The following is a 20,245-nucleotide window of genomic DNA, read 5'->3' as shown; positions in this document are numbered from 1 at the left end:
ATACAGTTCTACAGAGGCATTATTGAGTCTGTCATCTGTACCTCTATAACTGTTTGGTTTGGCACTGCAACCAAGGTAAACACAGACTTCAGAGGATAATTAGAACTGCAGAAAAAACAATTGCTACCAACCTGCCTTCCATTAAGGGCCTCTATAATGCATGAGCCAGAAAGAGGGCTATGAAAATATGTACAGATCCCTCGCACCCTGGACATAAACTCTTTCAACTTCTACCCTCCAAACAATGCTATAGGGCACTGCACATCAGAAAAAACTAGACACAAGGACAGTTTCCCCACCCCGCCATGCCATCACTCTATTAAACAACTAATTCCCACCACACTGTCAAACTATCCAGAAAGGCAGTATTACCATCATTATTCTCAACTTCCCTATTTCCTATCTCCTTATCTTCTTAGGACTATAACTTTGTTGCTTGTATCTTACAATTTATACTGTTTACTTAGTATCTTTGTATGGCTTATGTTGATTGCTTATTTAGTATCTATGCCTATCACTAAGTGTTGTATCTAATGTTTTGGGAGGAATGTATTTTTACAATGACTATGATCATGATCTCTCAATATTGTTGTATGTACATCGAGAGTTTATGCATGGGAGAGAAATTCTTTGGGTGACTAATCACACTTGGCCAATAAAGAATTCTAATTCTAATTCTAATTCTAATTCTAATTCTAATTCTAATTCTAATTCTAATTCTAATTCTAATTCTAATTCTAATTCTAATTCTAATTCTAATTCTAATTCTAATTCTAATTCTAATTCTAATTCTAATTCTAATTCTAATTCCAATCCCAATCCCAATCTCAATCTCAAACCTAATCCTAATCCTAATTCTAATCCCAATCCTAATCCTAGTTCACTACATAAATTTAAGTGCTATTGCTATCATAAAGTACTCTTTTGGAAGGATTAAAGCAACCATATCCTTTGGAAGACTCACCTGGCTGCTTTGAAGGTTGTTATTGGTAAAGCAAAATTGCTGTGTATGCATACACACATACCCAGAGAAGCGAGAGAGAGAGAGGAAGTGAACACTGGGAACAGCTTTCAAAGAAATGAAGAAAGAAAGAACTTTCCAAAGGTCGCGGTGATTTTCATACTTTAATTAGAAATATGCTTTGTTCATGTTAACATGCTTCATGAAGCATCTCTTTTGATTGCTTATTAGAGCCCTACTAAATATGGTTCTTGAAATCTTTTATGTTCAACCTGCCATCACACTCACTATGAAAGAACCGAAAAAGAAACTATTTACTAAACGTGTTTCCTACAAATGCTCTTGTGCTGTGTCATATATCTAACTAGTTAGTTTTCCTTAGCTTCATCATTTAGTTGATGTTTCCAGAGATTGCAAGGAATGTCTGCAACCTTAGTGGGAAGGAGATGTCACTATGGAAATGATATTGTTGATCATGCACAGAATCTTGCATAAACTTAGTATTTTCCAGATATTTATAGATCGTGAAGTCAAGAGGCCCAAGTCAGCTTGGACATGGGGATCTAAAAATTGCAGTTCCAACAGATTTGGCCCTAGGAGCACAAGATTGATATACTCTTTTCACATCACTTTCAGGCAGTGGTGGGATTCAACTAATTTAACAACTGGTTCTTCCTAATGACCAGGTGTGTGTGGCTGGGGGGTCATGTGAGTAAGTGGGCACGGCCAACTAGATATCACTCATGGCAGGGTGGGTGGCACAGGCAGGCCAAAGTGGCATTGATGCAATTAGCCGGTTCTCTAAACTGCACGAAATTTAACAACTAGTTTGCCCGAACTGGTCCAAACCGGCTGAATTCCACTTCTGCTTTCAGGGGTGTTTAGATACATTGTCTTGTAACAACTGGTTTATTTAAGACAAATGCAATATTATTTATGTGAATCAACCTTAAATGAAGCAAATCACAAGATTCAATTGATCCAAAGGAATAATCAGACTTTTCTTGAGAATTCAGAATGATATTATCTCTATAATTGGTTCTTTGGTGACAATTAGCATGGAACACAATAGAATCCTAATGTATTTATTCAGGGGAGATTAGTTTGCCCTAAATAAACAGAGAATTGTTGAAGATATTATTTGTTAAATTTATTCACCACTATGACATGACCCTGGGCAGCTTACAATCAATACATTAAAAATAACAGAGTGGTACACAATAGAGTGGAGATAGAATCTTCTAATCCACTGGTATCAAACTCAATTTCATTAAGGGCTGCATCAGGGTTGTGTTTGACCTTGGCGGGCAGGGATGGTCGTGGCCATAGTAGGCGTGGTCAGCATGATGTCACTTACATTGGGGCGCCTGTGGTGGCCTGAGTCTCTGCCAGTGAAAACGGGCTCCCAAGCTCTGTTTTCAACTATGATGGCTTCCTGCAACCCTCTGCCAGCAAAAATGGAGCTTGGGAGGGCTGCGTGTGGTCCTTGCAAGCTCTGTTTTCACTGGCAGGGGCACTGAGGGCCAGTCCCTTGTTATTTCCAGGGCGGCTCCATGGACCAGATCTAAACAACCTGTGGGCCAGATCCGGGCCCTTGGCCTTAAGTTTGACACCCCTGTTCTAATCCAATGGACCACTATCCATATTGTGTCTTCATACAGATAACTTTTATATGGCTGGAAAGACCTTATTTTTTGCACCTTCATACAAGAGAGGTGGCCTCTTTATATGCTGTCATTAGCTACAAAAAGATTCCTGTGCTGTTTTGTTAAGACATAGTTTTCAATATCCTTCTGCAGTTTGATTGACTGTTTCTTCTATTATTTCAGGTCTCCTTTGAATCTTAACTGCAAGCTGTACTTTAAATTGCCAGCCTTGTCATAATTAATATTGGTTTTCTGTATTGTTGTTGTTGTTGTAAGACAATCTAGAAGAGTAGGATATAAATATATAGTCATTGCAGTAGGATAATTGCTGTTTGCCATTGTGTGATTCTAGTGACAGTTGGGAGTTGGGAATGTCACAAGTAGAAAGAGAGGGAGAGTCACAGAACCATAGACGAGAAACATATGGTGCTAAATAAAATAAATGAAGAGCAAATCAAAAATAAATTCTGTGAATTTGCATCTCATAAAAGTGATCTTAAAAGGTAAAGGTTCCCCTCTCACATATGTGCTAGTCGTTCCTGACTCTAGAGGGAGGTGCTCATCCCCGTTTCAAAGCCGAAGAGCCAGCGCTATCCAAAGATTGTCTCCATGGTCATGTAGCGGGCATGACTAAATGCTGAAGTGCACGGAACGCTGTTACCTTCCCACCAAAGGTGGTTCCTATTTTTCTACTTGTAATTTTTACGTGCTTTTGAACTACTAGGTTGGCAGAAGCTGGGACAAGTAACGGGAGCTCACTCTGTTGTGCGGCACTAGGGATATGAACCACTGAACTGCTAACCTTTCTGATCAACCAACTCAGTGTCTTAGTCACTGAGACACTGTGTCCCCAAAGTGATATTACTATAACTTAGAACTTATTATCAGTTAAATAGCTATTTAGAAAGTTTAGTTACACTGGGAAATACCTTGGAATCTTAGAGAAGGATATTTACTAGAAGTCATATGCATTGGCAAGAAAACCTTCAATAATATAACTAAAAATTGTATAAAATCTTTTTAAAAGACACATTACAAAAAAAGGTAGCCCAGCAATTTCATTGTCACACTGTTATTCCTGTCTCAGTTGAAAGCTCTGCAACACCACTGTCAAAAGAGAAATAAATCTAAAAGGGACAACTAACCTGGCAAAGGTATTTTTTTTTCCTTTTGGGACAGACAAAATGTTTAAAGCTGATATTTATTAACTATGAAGTGACCTTACAGATGTCATCTCAGTGTCCTTACTAAGCCTTAAACATAAAGTCTCAAAGGGCAAATTGATGCAGAGATAAGAAGGAATCTCACGGCTGCAATTTCATGGCTGAGTACAGGAGTCAAGCCAATAAAATCTAATATATTTTCCTGCCAACTACATAATTGCTTACCCAGTTACAACTCAGCCAAATTTCAGAGTTGGCCTAATACTGATCAAATACAGAAACCAAAAGGAATCTCAGCTCAGATTCAGGTTATAAGAATGGACAGAACAATTTGCTGTTCCCATATTGGGAATGTCTGAATTATTACTGTTGTCTCATCATTCTGTTTAGTATGAATATCATACATTCTAGGCTAAGTATTCAACCATATATTTAGGAGCCATGGAAGTATCACTGTATGTAAAAAGTTTCAAGCAAGATATTTTGTTTTGGGTTAGCAAACCCAGAAAACTGAAAATTCCAAATGTTTGGTGAGTTTCCTGCCATTGTTATCACCATCATAGTAATGATAATAACAAAGATTAAAAACAAAGAAATAACGATCATCATTCTGTTGTTACAAATGAGTGTAATGAGAAAAGGATATCCAAAAAGTAGGTACTAGTTCTAGAAAGGACAATATCTAGAATTAGAGAGAACAGAACAGAGGCTTATAGATCATCATCAATTTATAATACATAATTCATAATATAAGTAAAGTATTCACAAACAGATAATTGTAAGTATTGCAAAGATCTACCCATGTCAAAGAAATAAAAAACCTGCCAGAAATAGCTAGCACTGTAGATGTTTTCATTCTCAGATTAGGCTCTGCCTTCTCCTCAGAACAAAGTCCTCTAATTAAAAAAGGAAAGATATTGAGCCAAAGAATAACGGAGCACCGAGAACAGCACAAAAATAACAGAATAAGATTGTCTGTATTGAAACTTGTTCCAGAGAAGCAGCTAGCACAAGTATTCAAAGATGCCAACTCTGTAATATGCAATCTAAGGACCAGGTCACTACAAGAAACAAATCAACTAATGTGCTGTATGGCTGCAGTTATAACTGAATATCTTAGATGCAAAATCAAGAAAGAAGAAAAAAGCCACACAGTACATCTCCAAAATGAAAGATTAGGCTGAAAAGTAAGATCAGCGTGCTAAGATTAGATGTAAAGCTAAAACTAGTGAAAGAAAAGAAACCAAAGAACAAGAAAACCAAAGAATACCTGATCAAGATATATCACCTAGAAACAACGATTGAGGAAGCCCTGGAATAATAAAGCTGCAAATAACAGTTATAGCAAAGAAGATCAACAGGTATAAAGTTCAAATTGCACATTATGAGGAAAATTTCCAATTTCAATCAAATCAGAAAGATTTCTGTCAATCTATCATTGCACTGAACCAGTCAACTCATAAAGAAAAGAAAAAAACCCAGTACAATCCTGAATACAACCATAGGAAAAAAAAGCAACATAAGTAAAGAAGGTGGATAAGAATAAAAAAGAAAGTGAAATGAAAGAACTTGTAATAACAGCAGGCATGGTAGAGAACAGGGCAAAGATCAAGAATTGGTCAACACTGGTGAAGATAAACTGAATCTTGTTTGTTTGTTTGTTTGAAACATCTAACTATTGTACGCCCAATCATTGCCAAGCAGTTTAAAGCACACTGCAAGAAGGTGAAATTGAAGTGTTGTTAACAATACGCAATCTGATAATGAAAGAGCCAGCAAAAGGATAACTTCAGTCCAAATACTTGCTTACCAACAACTTTCAAATTGCTAACTGGTGTTATAGCTGATGCAGTTCAACAGTTGCAAACAAGCTCTTGTTGTTCAAGATTGTGTGTTTGGACTGGACAAATTTGCCACCTTCAATATGAATAGAGGAAAATTGGTTTCTGGATGAAGAAGATCGCTACAAATACCTGGGCATCCTTCAAGCTGACAGCATCAAGCATATCGATATGCCCTATCCAACAAAATTAAACTTAATGTGGCGAAAAACAAGAGACTGGACAGTCACTTGTCTGAAATGGTGTAGGATCTCCTCCTTGAATAGGGGGCTGGACTAGAAGACCTCCAAGGTCCTTCCAGCTCTATTCTGATTCTGATTCAACATTGAAGTCAAGAAGGTTATAGAAGGGAGGATATCATGAGAGCGAAGATCTTAAGAAGAGATCTCCAAACTTAGAGGAGAAAATACTATCAAGGCAATTAATATCTGGCAATTCTAGTCATTACATACACAGTTGGGATAGTGGCCTGGACTCAAACATAGCTAAAAGCCTTGGATATGAAGATCAGTAGAATAATAACAATGAATCGTGCCCTTCATCCATGTAGTGATGTTTTAGACTTTCGTTATTAAGGAGCATAGGTGAGTGTGAAGTGTTGCAAGTACCGTATTTTTCAGAGTATAAGACGCACCAAGATTTTGAAGAGGTAAATCTAAAAAAAGTTTTTGTTTTCTGCAGACTTCCCAAACCGTCTGCATGCCTCTTTTTTTGTGAAAAATGGGACATGCATGGAGTTTGAGAGGCCTGCAAAGTGCTCCTAGGGGCTGGGGGGGGCAAAAATGAGCAAAAAAGGGCCAATTTTTCATGAAAATGGGTCCTTTTTTGCCAAAACAAAAAGCATGCATAGCCTTTAGGAGGTTTGTAGACTGTTTCTGGGGGCTAGAGGAGGCAAAATGAGCAATAAATGGCCCATTGTTTGCTCACTTTTGCCCTCCCCAGCCCCCAGGAGAATTTTACAGGTCTCCCAAAACGTCTACATGTCCATTTTTATGAAGGGAGTGGGGTTTCGGGAGACCAAAAATGTTGTGCATCAGTGTCTAAGATGCACCCAGATTTTCACCCTCTTTGGGGGAGAGGAAGGTGCATCTTATACTCCAAAAATATGGTAACATCAGACAGTAAAAGAAGAAAAAAAGGTATTGGAACAATATCTAAAGGACAGTGAAAAAGATGCACTGAAACTGGAGCGCCATGAAGGCTTTCTGAACCTTGGAGAGACCAAACTGGCCTACAGGAAAGACTGAGAGAAATAGACAAGAGAAATGGCAAGAAAAAGTACATATGGCAAATACAGAGGGGGTGGGGGAGAGAAATAGCAGGCAAAGCAGGTAATAAGAACTGGCCATAGTTGTGAGCAGAAAATTTGAAGAACGAGACAGTAGGATAATTCTGGCTGCACAAGACTAGCTTTAAGAACAAATGCATACAAAGCCAGAGTTGGGATGATAGCAACAAACAGGAGAAATGAAGAGCAAAGACAGCTGAACAAATAGTAAATCACCTAGATAGCTGCGGCAAGAAGAACATACAGGTTGATTACAAACAATGGCATTGTCAGGCCTGCAGCCATCTTCTCTTTTGGGTCTTAGGCCTGCCACACTTTCTGTTATTCTACTATGCATTTTCTATTATGGGAAAATGGGAGGGGGCATTGTACAGAGTTAGATGCTACGTAGCCACAACAACATTCTTTCTAGAAAGCCAAGGTCATCCTTTGTCTTTACACCTCTGCACCTGACCAGAACTGGATGTGTGGGATTGCCAGCACAGCAGTGGGAGATTGGACCATGTGATGGGCTCATGGGTGTGGGGGCAAGATCTTGAACTTTCAACTAGGTGGGGTAAACCAGGAAGCTTTCAGATTTGGGTTTTTCCAGATGTGCCAACATGGCTCTCTTAATAAATTAGAACTTTGAGTAATACTTTGCCTTGGACTCTGATTTATTTTTGGATGCTATTTGGAACCCTGACAGGCATGACAAAGTTACAATGGTGCTTTGAAAGATCTGCAAGAAATACCATTTGTCTGCAAGCAAGAACTGTTGGGACCCCAAAATAAAGTAATAGAAAATGAAGAAGCTATAGTGCTCTGGGACTTTAAAATTCAAACAAGCATCGACAACATAACACCTCACCCACTCTTAATAATTGTTAATAAGAAACCCCCCCAAAATTTGGACAGTGTACCTTGCTATTCCTGTAGCCCCGGGATGGCAAACCTATGGCATGCATGCCACAGGTGGCATACAGAGCCATTTCTGAGGGCATACGAGGTGTTGCCCTGTCAGCTCCAGTGCGCAGGTGCGTGCTGGTCAGCTGATTTTCAACCTTGGTTTTTGGCCATTTTTCACCCTCCAGAGGCTTCCCTTAAGCCTCTGGAGGGCAAAAAAGGTCCAACACACAAACTGGAAGTTTGGGAACGGACTTCCAGTTTGTGTGTTGGGCTGTTTTTTGCCATCCAGAGGCTTCAGGGAAGAGTCCTGAAGCCTCTGGAGGGAGAAAAATGGCCCAATGGGCAAGCCACGAGTCCATTCCCGAACTTCCACTTTGTGTGTTGGGTGTAGAAATCCCCTGGAGCATGGGGAGGACAAAAAACGAACCTACTGGACCCACTAGAAGTTGGAAAATGAGCCTCCAGGGGAGCGGGGGAGACTGGGAGGTAGCCATGTGTGCATGCACAGGGCAGTAGGGGGAATCACATGTGCATGTACAGGGGGCACAGTGCAGGTGGGACATTAAATTATGGGAGTAAGCATGTGAGCACGCGCAATTAGGGAGCATGTGCATGCTTTTGGCAGCCAAGGCAAAAAAGGTTCGCCATCACTGTTGTAGACAGTATAATAGAAGAGAAAGAGCCAGAGAAAAAGAAAGACTTGCAAATACAAGTAAAAGACTGTGGCAAAAGAATGCAAAAATAATACCAATAGTAATTGATGCCTTGGGTACAATCCCAAAACAGCTGGAACACTACTTGAACACCATTAACATTGACAAAGATCACCATTGGCCAATTGCAACAGGCTTCTTTACTTGGAACAGTTTACAGCCTACACTGCACTGTACTTTTAACACTATCAAATAACATCTGAGTATCCCAGGTCCTTGGAAGGACTTGATAGATGAATTAAAATGCCAAAGACACTCTAGGCATCTGGCTGACTCTGTGGTCAACTGTAATATAAGACAGGATGCAGCATACCGGCTGAGAACTCTAATGTGGAGAGAGGGCGGGAGATCTAACTCTTCATTTCCCATTCAATTTCAATTGTTTCATCAAAATGACCCCCCCCCCCTGTGTTGCTTTGTTGAAAGAAATATCCATCTAGTTCATTTCCAAGCTGGGAGAAAGACACTGGAAACATGGAAGTTGATTGGAAAGATGGTCTATTTATTGATGAAGCAGAACCACCAAGCACCTGGTTCTGGGTGACTGACCACACAGAGTTATGAGTGAGGGCTATTTATACCTTCTCTTGGGCTTTGAACTTGAGCTTCCTGTTCCTGTGCAAGAACATGTATTCTATTGTCTGCTGTCAGACTCCTTGGGGCTATGCAGGGGTCATAGCTGATGTGGTCTGAGCTCCCAGGTTGGGTTGAAGCTTGCTGGGTGATGCAATGTCCTTAGGAGATAGTGCCATGTGGTGAGCTCTGCTTCCAGATGGGTTAATCCCATTATGTCCTGGAGGGTCATGTCTTAATCCCATCACCCTGGACCTGAAGGTCTTTTGTCTTGTAGATAGATTGGCCCAGTCCTCCTGGGGCTATTAAGAAAGATTTGGGGGCTGCTTTCTGTCTTTATAAACATGTTTCTCCTTTAGGAAAATATAATATTCCGGCTTTTAAAAATTTCCCAAAACATTTCATTTTTCTAGGAGAGGGGTGGGTGCTAACTTTGTACAGTTTCTACAAACTAAAATAAGAACTAAGATTAGAAGACTTTTGCTAAGAAAACCCCCAAAATTCTGACATTTACCATGTTTTTGGAATATAAGACGCTCTGGAGTATAAGACGCACCTTAGCTTTTGAGGAAGAAAATAAGACGAAGAAAAATTCTGCCACAGCCTACCAGCATCATCTGGCTAGCTTCCTGACTTGGACCACATAGTAGAAGGTCAGCCAATGAATAGGCATAACAACTGTCAACCAATGAGGGCTATTTGGACTCTGAAACATTATTTCCTGTGTGAACAAGGAGATTGGAAGGAGCTTGGCTTAGCTGAGAACTGAAAGTAAAACTGCTTGTGTTTTGTTTGTATTTACTGCTACGTGGGAAAACCTGCTTTTGGTATTGTATTGTATATTATTATTATTTTGAATCCTGCTGAATCAGTTACTTGTGTATGCTTTCTGAATGTGATTGCTGCTGCAAACTCTGATCAGGTCAGCTTCAGCACTTATTGCAACCTGATTCAGCACAGCTGATTGGTGGGTGGATCGGACTGCCGGAATACCTGGACTACTGCAATGCACTCTACATGGGGCAGCCCTTGAAGAGCATTCAGAGACTTTAGCTCGTCCAGAATGCAGCCGCACGAGCGATTGTGGGTGCACCTCGGTACACTCACATTACACCTATCCTCCGCGAGCTGTACTGGTTACCGATTGGTCTCCGGATACGCTTCAAGGTGCTAGCCGTCACTTATAAAGCCGTTCATGGTATTGGACCTGGGTACTTGAGAGACCGCCTGCTGCCAATTACCTCCCAAAGGGCCATTAGATCCCACAGATTAGGCCTCCTCCGGGTTCCATCTACTGGCCAATGTCATCTGGCTACTACCTGGGGGAGGGCCTTCTCTGTGGCTGCTCCGGCCCTTTGGAACGAGCTCCCTGCAGAGATTCGGACCCTCACCTCTCTCCAGGCTTTCCGAAAAGCCGTTAAAACCTGGCTGTGTCGGCAGTTCCCTTCCCCTCTCGAATCGTGTGACTGTTGGTTGTCTTTTAAATTCCCTTGTACCTTTTCTGTTGTAGTTTCTTGTGTTTACCGCCCCCCCCCTTGGGTTTGTGAGCCGCCCTGAGTCCCTCAGGGAATAGGGCAGCATATAAATAAAATAAACCTCAAACCTCAACCCCCAATCAGCTGTTCCAGGCTGCATGAATTGCCACATACCATCTCTGCCTCCATGCCTGACATTTTTGGCCTCTGTTGGGGATGGGGGGCTACATTTGGTGTATAAGACACACCCAAATTTTCACCCTCTTTTTTGGGAGAGGATGTGCATCTTATACTCCGAAAAATATAGTATTTGAAAATGCTGGAATTGGATCTGGAATGATTACATGAAAATCATGTGCTATACTATAGAGCTGTGAGCCTTCTGCAGCACAATGAAAGCAATAATATGCTGTTTTCAAGCTTTCCATGGCTCCTTTTACTAAAGCAGCAAGTAGCCAATGCACAAGGCATAATAAACATAATAAACATGTGCTTACAACAATTTACTCTTACTTCTTCCAGTTTCCCCCCTCTGCTCTCTGATGTAAATTAATGAACATGATTACAAGTAAGTTAATTCAGTCTAATTGGTATAATGCTGTCTAAAATCATATTCAATAATATCCATTCTAATTATACAGCACTGATGACCACTAGACTGTCGCTATCATTGTAGCATTGGGGCCAGTAAAGGCAGTGAGGAAAGGCCATCTGGGAAATGTGAAACTTCAAACCTCAGCAATTTATTACCATAGTAACTACAGTAAAGCCCCAAGCTAATTTTGTCAGCAAGCTTAGCCCTAGTGTGGAAAAATACTAGGACACAATTAGATTCATAACCACCATTCAGGGACTTCAGATTTGGACACTCTTAATGCAAGAGAATCCCATCCACCAGTTAGAAGAAGAGGGTGAGAGGTGAGAGGCAGAAAGCTTGCTGTTCGTATCCTACTTACTGCATTTTTCAGAGTATAAGATGCAGCGGACTATAAGACACACCAAGATTTTGAAGAGGCAAATAAAAAAAAGTTTTTGCACTCTGCAAACCTCCCAAAAATGGCCCATTTTTTTTAAAAAAAGGGCATGAATAGCCTTTAGGAGACTTGTAGAGTGCTGTAGTGGGGGAGGGGGGAAATGAGCAACAATGGCCCATTTTTCACCAAAATGGGCCCAGTCAATTTAAAAAAAGGGCATGGATGGCCTTTAGGATGTTTATAGAGTGCTCCTGGGGGCTGGGGGGGGGAATTAAGCAAAAAACACCCCATTTTCCACTCATTTCTGCCCTTCCCAGCCCCTAGAAGTACTCTGAAAGCCTCCATAAGGCTCTGCACGGCCATTTTGGTGAAGGGGGCAGGATTTTGGGAGACAAAAAATGCTGTATTCAGTGTATGAGGCGCACCCAGATTTTCAGTCTCTTTTCTGAGGGAAAAAGTTGTGTCTTATACTCCCAAAATTACGGTAGTCCTTCTTTACCCTCATAAATTGTGGAGAACACAGAGCTACTATATTGGTATAAACAGTCTTTTCAGCAAAGGAAATCATAGGTAAAGATTTCCTTTGCTGAAAAGACTGCACATATGTGCTAGTCGTTCCCAACTCAAGGGGGTGGTGCTTATCTCATTTTCAAAGCCAAAGAGCCAGCGCAGTCTGAAGACGTCTCCATGGTCATGACTAAATGCTGAAGGTGCACAGAATGCTGTTACCTTCCCACCAAATGGGTCCCTATTTTTCTACTTGCATTTTTGCATGCTTTCAAACTGCTAGGTTGGCAGAAGCAGGGACAAATAACAGGAGCTCACTCCGTTCTGCCATGCTAGGGATTTGAACTGCCGAACTGCCAACCTTTCTGATTGCCAAGCTCAGTCTTAGCCACTGAACCACAGCCTAGGAAATCATAGAAACAGCTAAAAGACTGACAAATTTAAATAGCATCTGGATTGTGTGTGTGTGTGTGTGTTTGGGTAAGTATATGCACACACAGAGAATATTTGTACTAAAGAAGACATGCAATTTTTGATTTTCTGCACTTGAAACAATTCTACACATTTGTAAAATATTTTTTTCTATTTGCTAACAGAGCTTCCAGCTTTTAGACAGAAGACTATTTAAGGTAAATACTGTATGTATGTGCATAATGCAAAACATGTATCCTGTGTGTATGTGTGTGTGTGTACACACACACACACACACACACACAAACATATACCCACCAGATACCAACAAATTAATATAAATGCAGAGAAGAAACAGATGAAAAAAAGACGTGCATCAGTTCAATACTGCTTGTAAAATCTTGCTTACAAATAGTCTTGCTTACTCAGAAATAAGTGTGTTGGCAAGTCAGTAGGCATGAAAGCCAGCTGGGTGACTTTGGGCCAGTCATTCTTTCTCAGTTCAATCCACCTCACAAGGTTATTGTTGTGGGGTAAATAGGAGGAGGAAAGGGATGTTGGATTTGTTTGCAGCCTTGAGTTATTGATAAAAATAATAAAGGTGGAATTAAAATAGGTAAAGGAGTTCCTGTGGATTTTACTCTGCTAGTCGTTGCCAACTGTAGGAAGCGGTGCTCATCTCTATGTCAAGGCCATGGAGTCAGCATTGTCTGAAGACATTTCTGCGGCCATGTGGCCAGCATGACATCATGAAATATTGTTACCTTCCCACTGAAGTGGTACCTCTTTATCTACTCACATTTGTATGCTTTCGAACTGGTTGGTTGGCAGAAGCTGAGGGAAAGATGGGAGCTTACCCTATCATGTGGCACTCGAACCCAGGCTGCTGGCTTTCCAGCTGACAAGCCGAGCATCCTAACCGCTGAGCCACCACACAACCCAAGTGGGAAATAAACAAAAATAAATAAATAATAAGGTACATACTGTATACATTTTTTCATATATCAGTTGAGATTGTTTATTTACTTAGCGTATGGCAAATACATGGATTTATAATAATTCAAGTGTTAATGTCCAGTCCACCCAGCCATTCAAGGACAAGGCGGTCTATGTTGAAAAATATCAGGCATTGGGCCAGTGTAAGCTCTTGATGGATATTCGGACACAATGTGGTGGATATTTTGTCGAGGGGCACCACAGTCACACTGAACAGTAGAGACAAGACCCCACTTAAACAATGAGTTCTGGCAGTAGGTACGGATCCTGTTCAGAGTTGTCCAATGCTGGTGAGGAAGGTCAAAAAACCTGGCAAAAGATGCCAGTTGAGGTTGTATCCACAGACAATACAACACTGCATACTGTTTAACTTGTATATGATTCAATAGACCTTACCTTCACTGCTCATGATTAAAATTAAAATTCAAACCTGCATTCTGATGCCTCTGAAGACAGAAATCTATAATAAATACCCTGCTTTGATATTGACTGATGAGTAGATGTTCACACTAAATGCAAAATATGGGCCTAAATCATCCAAAATCTGAATGATTTGGTACTAGATTATCTAGTGATAATGAGCCATCGTGGCCCAGTGGTTAGAATGCTATACTGCAGGTTATTTCTGCTAACTGCCGGCTGCCGGCAGTTTGGCACTTCAAGTCTCACTGGCTCAAGGTTGATTCAACCTTCTATCCTTCCAAGGTTGGTAAAATGAGGATGCAGATTGTTGGTGGCAATATGGTGACTTTGTAAACGGCTTAGAGAGGGCTGTAAAGCACTGTGAAGCAGTACATAAGTCTAAGTACTATTGCTATTGCTATCTGAAGGACATCTTGCCTGTACACACTCAGAGATACTGTTTGCCATTAAAGCCTATATTTCTCAGAGACTGGGAATCTGTACCCCAGATTAAGGAGGATTCCATGAGATCACTAATCGGATTAGTAAATAGGGTTAGGAAGCTTTTAAATAAAGGAAAATTTCTTTCAGAAAATGGAAGAGTTATCTAAACAAAACAGAATGTAAAATTCAACAGAGGAACCATAAGAAGACCAAAAAAAGCACAAAGAAGTTAAACACTGAATTGTTAAGATCGGTAACAACAGTTTAAATAATAGTTATAATTAGAAGACACACACTCTTTTTAAATAAATGGAGGTTAACTGGGTCATTATGTGACATTAGAAAAGATCATCAAGAAAAGATTAAGGAATTATCAAAAGAACACATGATTGGGAAAAAACAGAAAAAACATAAGCAAATTATTTGCATCCTTTTCTGAAGAAGAGATACGCAGATATTTGTGCCAAACAGCACTTGCATAAGATGAAGTTAACATATTAAAAACAAAGTAGATTATCGTGTCCAGATGGAATTCCCCGGAGAATTATTTGAAAACTCAGATATAAAATGGATGATCATCTAAGATAACTGTGTTCTCAAGACTGGCTTCTTTGCAAAGGACTGGAAAATATCCAATTCAACACCTTTTTCACAAATGGGCCCAGGGAGTACTCAGGAAATTAGAAGCTAGGGAGCTTGGCATCTGTTCTGTATACTTTGCTGAAATAAAATTATGTTAACAAAACAAAGTTAACAATTACTACTTGTAGTGATGGCTACATGTTATCCTCAAGATTTGTGTCATCCTCAAAATCAAACGTGGGTAGCTGGTAGGCAGGGGTGGGCTGCTGGGGTTTGCAGGGGTTTAGGAGAATCTCTAACTAAGATTTTGTGGAATTTGGAGAACCCCCAAATCACACTCCTGGGCTGCCCCCCCTGCCCCCCCCAGGAGTCCCCATGCGGCCCATTTTGGATGCAGGTAAGTGCAGTGTGCACACAGAGGCTTTGGTGGGTGAAAAACGGACCTATTGGAAGTTCAGGAAGGTCAGAATCGAGCCGTTTCTGCCCTCCAGAGAGCCTCCATAGCCTGGGGAGGCTGTTTTCACCCTCCTGGAGGCTCAAGTAAAGCCTCCAGAGCCTGGGAAGGGAAAAAACTCCCCCACCCCCCACCCCCCGTGGTGCAGGAGGCCGATTAGGCCATGCCGACCATGACCACTATGAAGCTAATTCCTTGGGTGGTGCTTAACAGAGTTAGCACTGGCCCCAAATGGATTTTTTGATAAAGATTTTCAAATTATATTGTATTGGTTGTAAGAGGGTTATATACAATAGAAGACCCTTTTCTTCTATTCAATTCTCTATTGAGAAATCATTTAATTAAACATGGATTAACTCAACTTTAGTCTCCAATTTCAACTATACTAACAAAATAATCTGTAATAGATAATGATCTCCATCAACCCAAATTTTTGTTTTGGATAAAAATACTAAATATGTACTTGTAAAATGTTGATTTTAAATTTACAACTTCATGCACGTATGTATAAGTTCTCCTTGACTTACAATCATTATTTTAGGGACTGCTTGCAGTTACAATGGCACCAAAAAATGCAACATAACTGGCCTTCAAACTTGTGACAATAAGTGCATCCCCATGATTACATGATCAAAACTCAAGATTGGCAACTGGCATGATTCACATTGCAGGGATGTGCTTAACCACCGTGGCAGGAAAGTCATAAAATAGGAGTGTCCAGGTTCCAAGTAACAGACCCAAACAGACCCATTTTGGGAGCATCTTCAGGGACACAACTCACTTGACATCTCCCTTGCTTAGCAACACAGATTTTGATTGTAAGTTAAGAACTAACTATATGTGTATGTATACATCTATGTCAGGGGTGGGCTGCTGGGAGTTCACAGGGATTCAGGAGAACCTCTAGCTAAGATTCTGTGCAGTTCAGAGAACCCCCAAATCCCTCTCCTGGCTGGCCCCGTCCACCCCACCCCTCCCATCCCAGGAGTCCCCATGTGGCCCTTTTAAGTGCAGGGTGTGCATGGAGACTCGGGAAGAGGGGGAAACGGGCCTACCAGAAGTTTGCGAAGGCCAAAAATGGGCCTGTTTACAGCCTCCAGAGGGCATCTGGAGCCTGGGGAGGCCATTTCCCCCCACCTGGAGGTTCAAAGAAAGCCTCCGGAGCCTGGGGAAGGCAAAAACTCCCCCCCCCCCATGGCGCAGGAGGCCAACTAGGCCATGCCCACTATGGCCACGCCCATCCAGCAACAAGACAGAGAACCCTTGCTAAAAATTTTGAAGCCCATCCCTGATCTATGTATATAATATATGTCTGTGTATGTGTACATATATCTCTCTGTGTGAATGTGTCTCTGTGTGTATAAGCACATATTTTTCTGCACTTGTTCCTTCATGCCTAAGTATTTTCATGTTACAGTTCTGTCACGTTCAAGTTCTGACACAAAGGCAGCAAATCTTGAAACATATTGATTGATTGACTGACTTGATTTGATTTGATTTCTAATTCACTTTTCACTCCAGAGCTCAAGGAAGCTAAGTTAGGATTTCCTCCTCCGTTTTTTCCTTACAATAACAACCCTATTAAGGATGCTGTACTGAGAGAGAATGTGACTAATCCAAAGTCACTCTTACACGTTTGGTTATATGTAACCCCGGGGAGTATTTCAGACTATCTAGTCCCAAATTCCCAGAAGTCACATTCATCAAGGTGAAGAAGCTGATTTACTTAGATTAATTCTTCTCCAAGGTGAAATAAAGCACCTTGTTATAATAGAATAGAGCCACTTTTCATGCCCCTAATAATCAAGGCAAATTATTTCTGACACCTGATGCAAAGACTAGTTCTCTGGAGAAAGCTCTGGTGCAGAGGAAGGTGGAGGGAAAGAGAAGCAGAATACCAGAAGCAAGGTAAATGGATTTACAGTGGCAATGGGGGCAGCGCTGGAAAAACCTGAAGATCAGGTTGGGCACAGTTCATCCTGGAGATGGCCTATCTATAGATAGGATTAGATCAGACATCCATCCCTTGCTTATCAATGGAGACCGAGTGGAGCAAGTGGCCAGTTTTAAGTTTCTGGGTGTTATCATAAAAGAGGACTTGACCTGGGGTGCTCACATTGCAGCACTGGTCAAAAGGGCCCAGCAGAGACTTCTCAGGAAATAACAACTGAATGAAAACCCGCTGGTGACCTTCTACCGCTGCACCATAGAGAGTATTTTAACTTATTGCCCTTGTGTATGGTTTGCCAATTGCACAGTGGCAGATAGGATAGGGCTCCAGAGGGTTAAAATCATTGCCCAGAGGATCATTGGTTGCCCTCTCCCCTCTTTGGAAGAGCTTTATATTTCTGCTGCCTTTAAGAAAGTTCAAAACATTCTTAAAGATCCATCTCATCCTGGGCACCCTTCTTTTGAATTATTACCATCTGGCAGATGGTACAGGATAATGAAAACAAGGACAAGTAGGCTGAAAAACAGCTTCTATCCCAGGGAAGTAACTATATTGGATTCTACGGTTATAGTGCAATATTAAGGTAATATCGGGTTTTCAATTTCAATTATATAGCATGTGAAGGATGTGCATTTGTGTTTTTATTTTTATAGTTACAATGTACACTGAAGATGGCATTCAATTTCATTGTATGATGTGCAATGACAATAAACTAAACTAAACTAAACTAAACTATGTAGTCACTGAGAGTTGATGCCAACATTGTGGTACATAATCAAACAATCCTTATTCAAGATACACATCGTACGGGCCAATCAGAACATTATTTAGAAGGGTGAAGTAAATATGCCAGTCTTAGCTATGCCTAAGTAGTCATGACCACAGCTGAAATCAAAGGGTTCACAATCATTGCTGAATCCAGAACTAATTTAAAGTTAGTCTGTCTAATGCAGGTTGAGTTCCTATTCCGTTGTTTTTCATTTTTACCAGCCAATTCTTTGGGCATTATTGAACTGTCATATTTGTTTGAGAACTCTGACCAAGCAGCTTCTCAGGTTTCAATCATTTCTCTGGCTATTTTTGTTCCTTCTCAACCAACAATCATCGCAGAACTGAATACATGACCTGGTTGACTCAACAACTTGATATTTTACTTACATCATGAACACGATTGCCTAAATATATATTATAATGTACTGTTTATATATTTAATGTACTTATAATTGCTTTCCTAAACAAATTGTTTCTAAATTTCAGAGAACCAGACAGATTATTTTTATAATAACTATCTCCCATTGCAATTAGAAAGATAACAATACATTGTTTCCTCAAGTTGAATTATGATTCTCAGGAATATGCTAGTCTGAATATGACTCCTGAATCAACAGTGGTTATTTTGAAACATAGTTTTAAAACAACTTAAGAACAAGAAAACAATAACATCTCAAAAATGTAAACATTTGATAGTTTAAACTTGTTGGAAGAAGCTTTTTGTATTCCTGGCGAGGGGAGTGCAAGATATGTTTATTGAACTAGGTTTTGTATCTTTACAAAAAAGTGGTTTATTTACAGAAGAAAAATACTTGAGGGAGGCATAAATGCTTAGTACCAGCTAGTAGCTCCATCCTATCCAATATGTTTCAAGAGGATCATGCTCAACTGAATAAGGCCCAAGGCAGGAAGAAAGATGCTGAGATTAACACTTAGGCAGACACAGGGGGAGAAAAGAGAAATATAGAGGAATTCCTATTACCTATCTGTACTTTACTGCCATTTGTGATTAATAGATTGAGATGCATCTAACAAAATAACAGAGTTGGAAGGGACCTTGGAGGTCTTCTGTTCCAACTCCCTGCTCAACCAGAAAACCCTATACAGGAGGTGTTAAACTCAATTTTATTGAGGGCCACATCAGGGCTGTGGTTGACCTCTGATGGCTGGGCAGGCATGACCCACTGGGTGGGTGTGGCCAACTGGGTAGGCATGGCCAGCTTGATGCCACTCCCGAAACCTCTGGCATGTTTCCTCTTTGCATTGGGTAGACTGACCGAAGCAACCCAGCCCGGCCCCTTACATTTTCTAGGATGGCCCCGCAGACTGGAGCAGACCACATTACAGGCCAGATCCGGCCTGCAGGCATTGAGTTTGACACTCCCTATACAGTGGAACCTCGGGTCCCAAACAGCTCAAACGATGAACAATTCAGGTGCCAAATGAAAAATCTGCTAAATGCTTCACTCATGTCACAAACACTTCCCCGGGTGCTGAATAAACACAGTCGCCATGATTTTCCCTGCCATGGTGATTTCCCCTTACACGCCAATTTTTTGTGTGCGCGAATGTGCAGTTTGTCTTGCTTTTGTTCACAACCAAATCAGGTGCTGACTGAAGTCCTGGAATGGATTACAGTCAGCACCCAAGGTCCCACTGTACTATTTCAGTCAAATGGTTGTCCAACCTCTTCTTAAAAACCTCAAGGGTTTTTTTTTTTTCATTTTATCATTTTATTAAGCATTTATAGGCCGCCCTTTTCCCTGAGGGGACTCAGGGCGGCTTACAATAATCGGGGAGGGGAGTGCGGGACAAAACGCAAAAAGAAAATGTGAATAGAAATAATTAGCAATAAAAAACCCAACATTCATTCATTGGGTTGGAGCTCTCGCAGTTTCTGGAGGCAAGTCATTCCACTGATTAATTGTGGAAATCTGAAGTTACTTCTTCCCCAGAGGTTAATTTACCTTTTGCATCTAGCTCTGACTATTGTTTCAATTATCCTTGTAATCCTTCTAATAGGGAAAATAATTTGTCATTCACGATCACCATCTTTCAGCTCTGATTCAAAGAATATATTTTGCATGCAAGAAAACATGTGCTCAGTATTACATTTTATGCCAGCGTCAGTAATGTCTAAGGAAGGCATTGGAGGTCTGGCATCCACTTCACCCCCTAATTATAGTACTTTACATTTTCTAGTTC

At 40.8% G+C, this 20,245-nt stretch overlaps 1 long non-coding RNA gene across 1 annotated transcript in view; it reads left to right on the top strand.

Moving 5' to 3' along the window:
- Nucleotides 1-20,245, top strand: part of LOC148042532 (uncharacterized) — a 42,674-nt gene that overhangs the window by 1,015 nt on the left and 21,414 nt on the right. The window lies entirely within an intron of this gene.

Source organism: Thamnophis sirtalis, unplaced genomic scaffold (assembly GCF_051295495.1).
Source record: "Thamnophis sirtalis isolate CommonGarterSnake01/CBP01778 unplaced genomic scaffold, rThaSir2_p1.2 scaffold_15, whole genome shotgun sequence".
NCBI classification, from domain to species: Eukaryota; Metazoa; Chordata; class Lepidosauria; order Squamata; family Natricidae; genus Thamnophis; species Thamnophis sirtalis.
The sequence above is the reverse complement of the archived record's forward strand: the minus strand, read 5'-3'. Positions and strand labels throughout refer to the sequence as shown.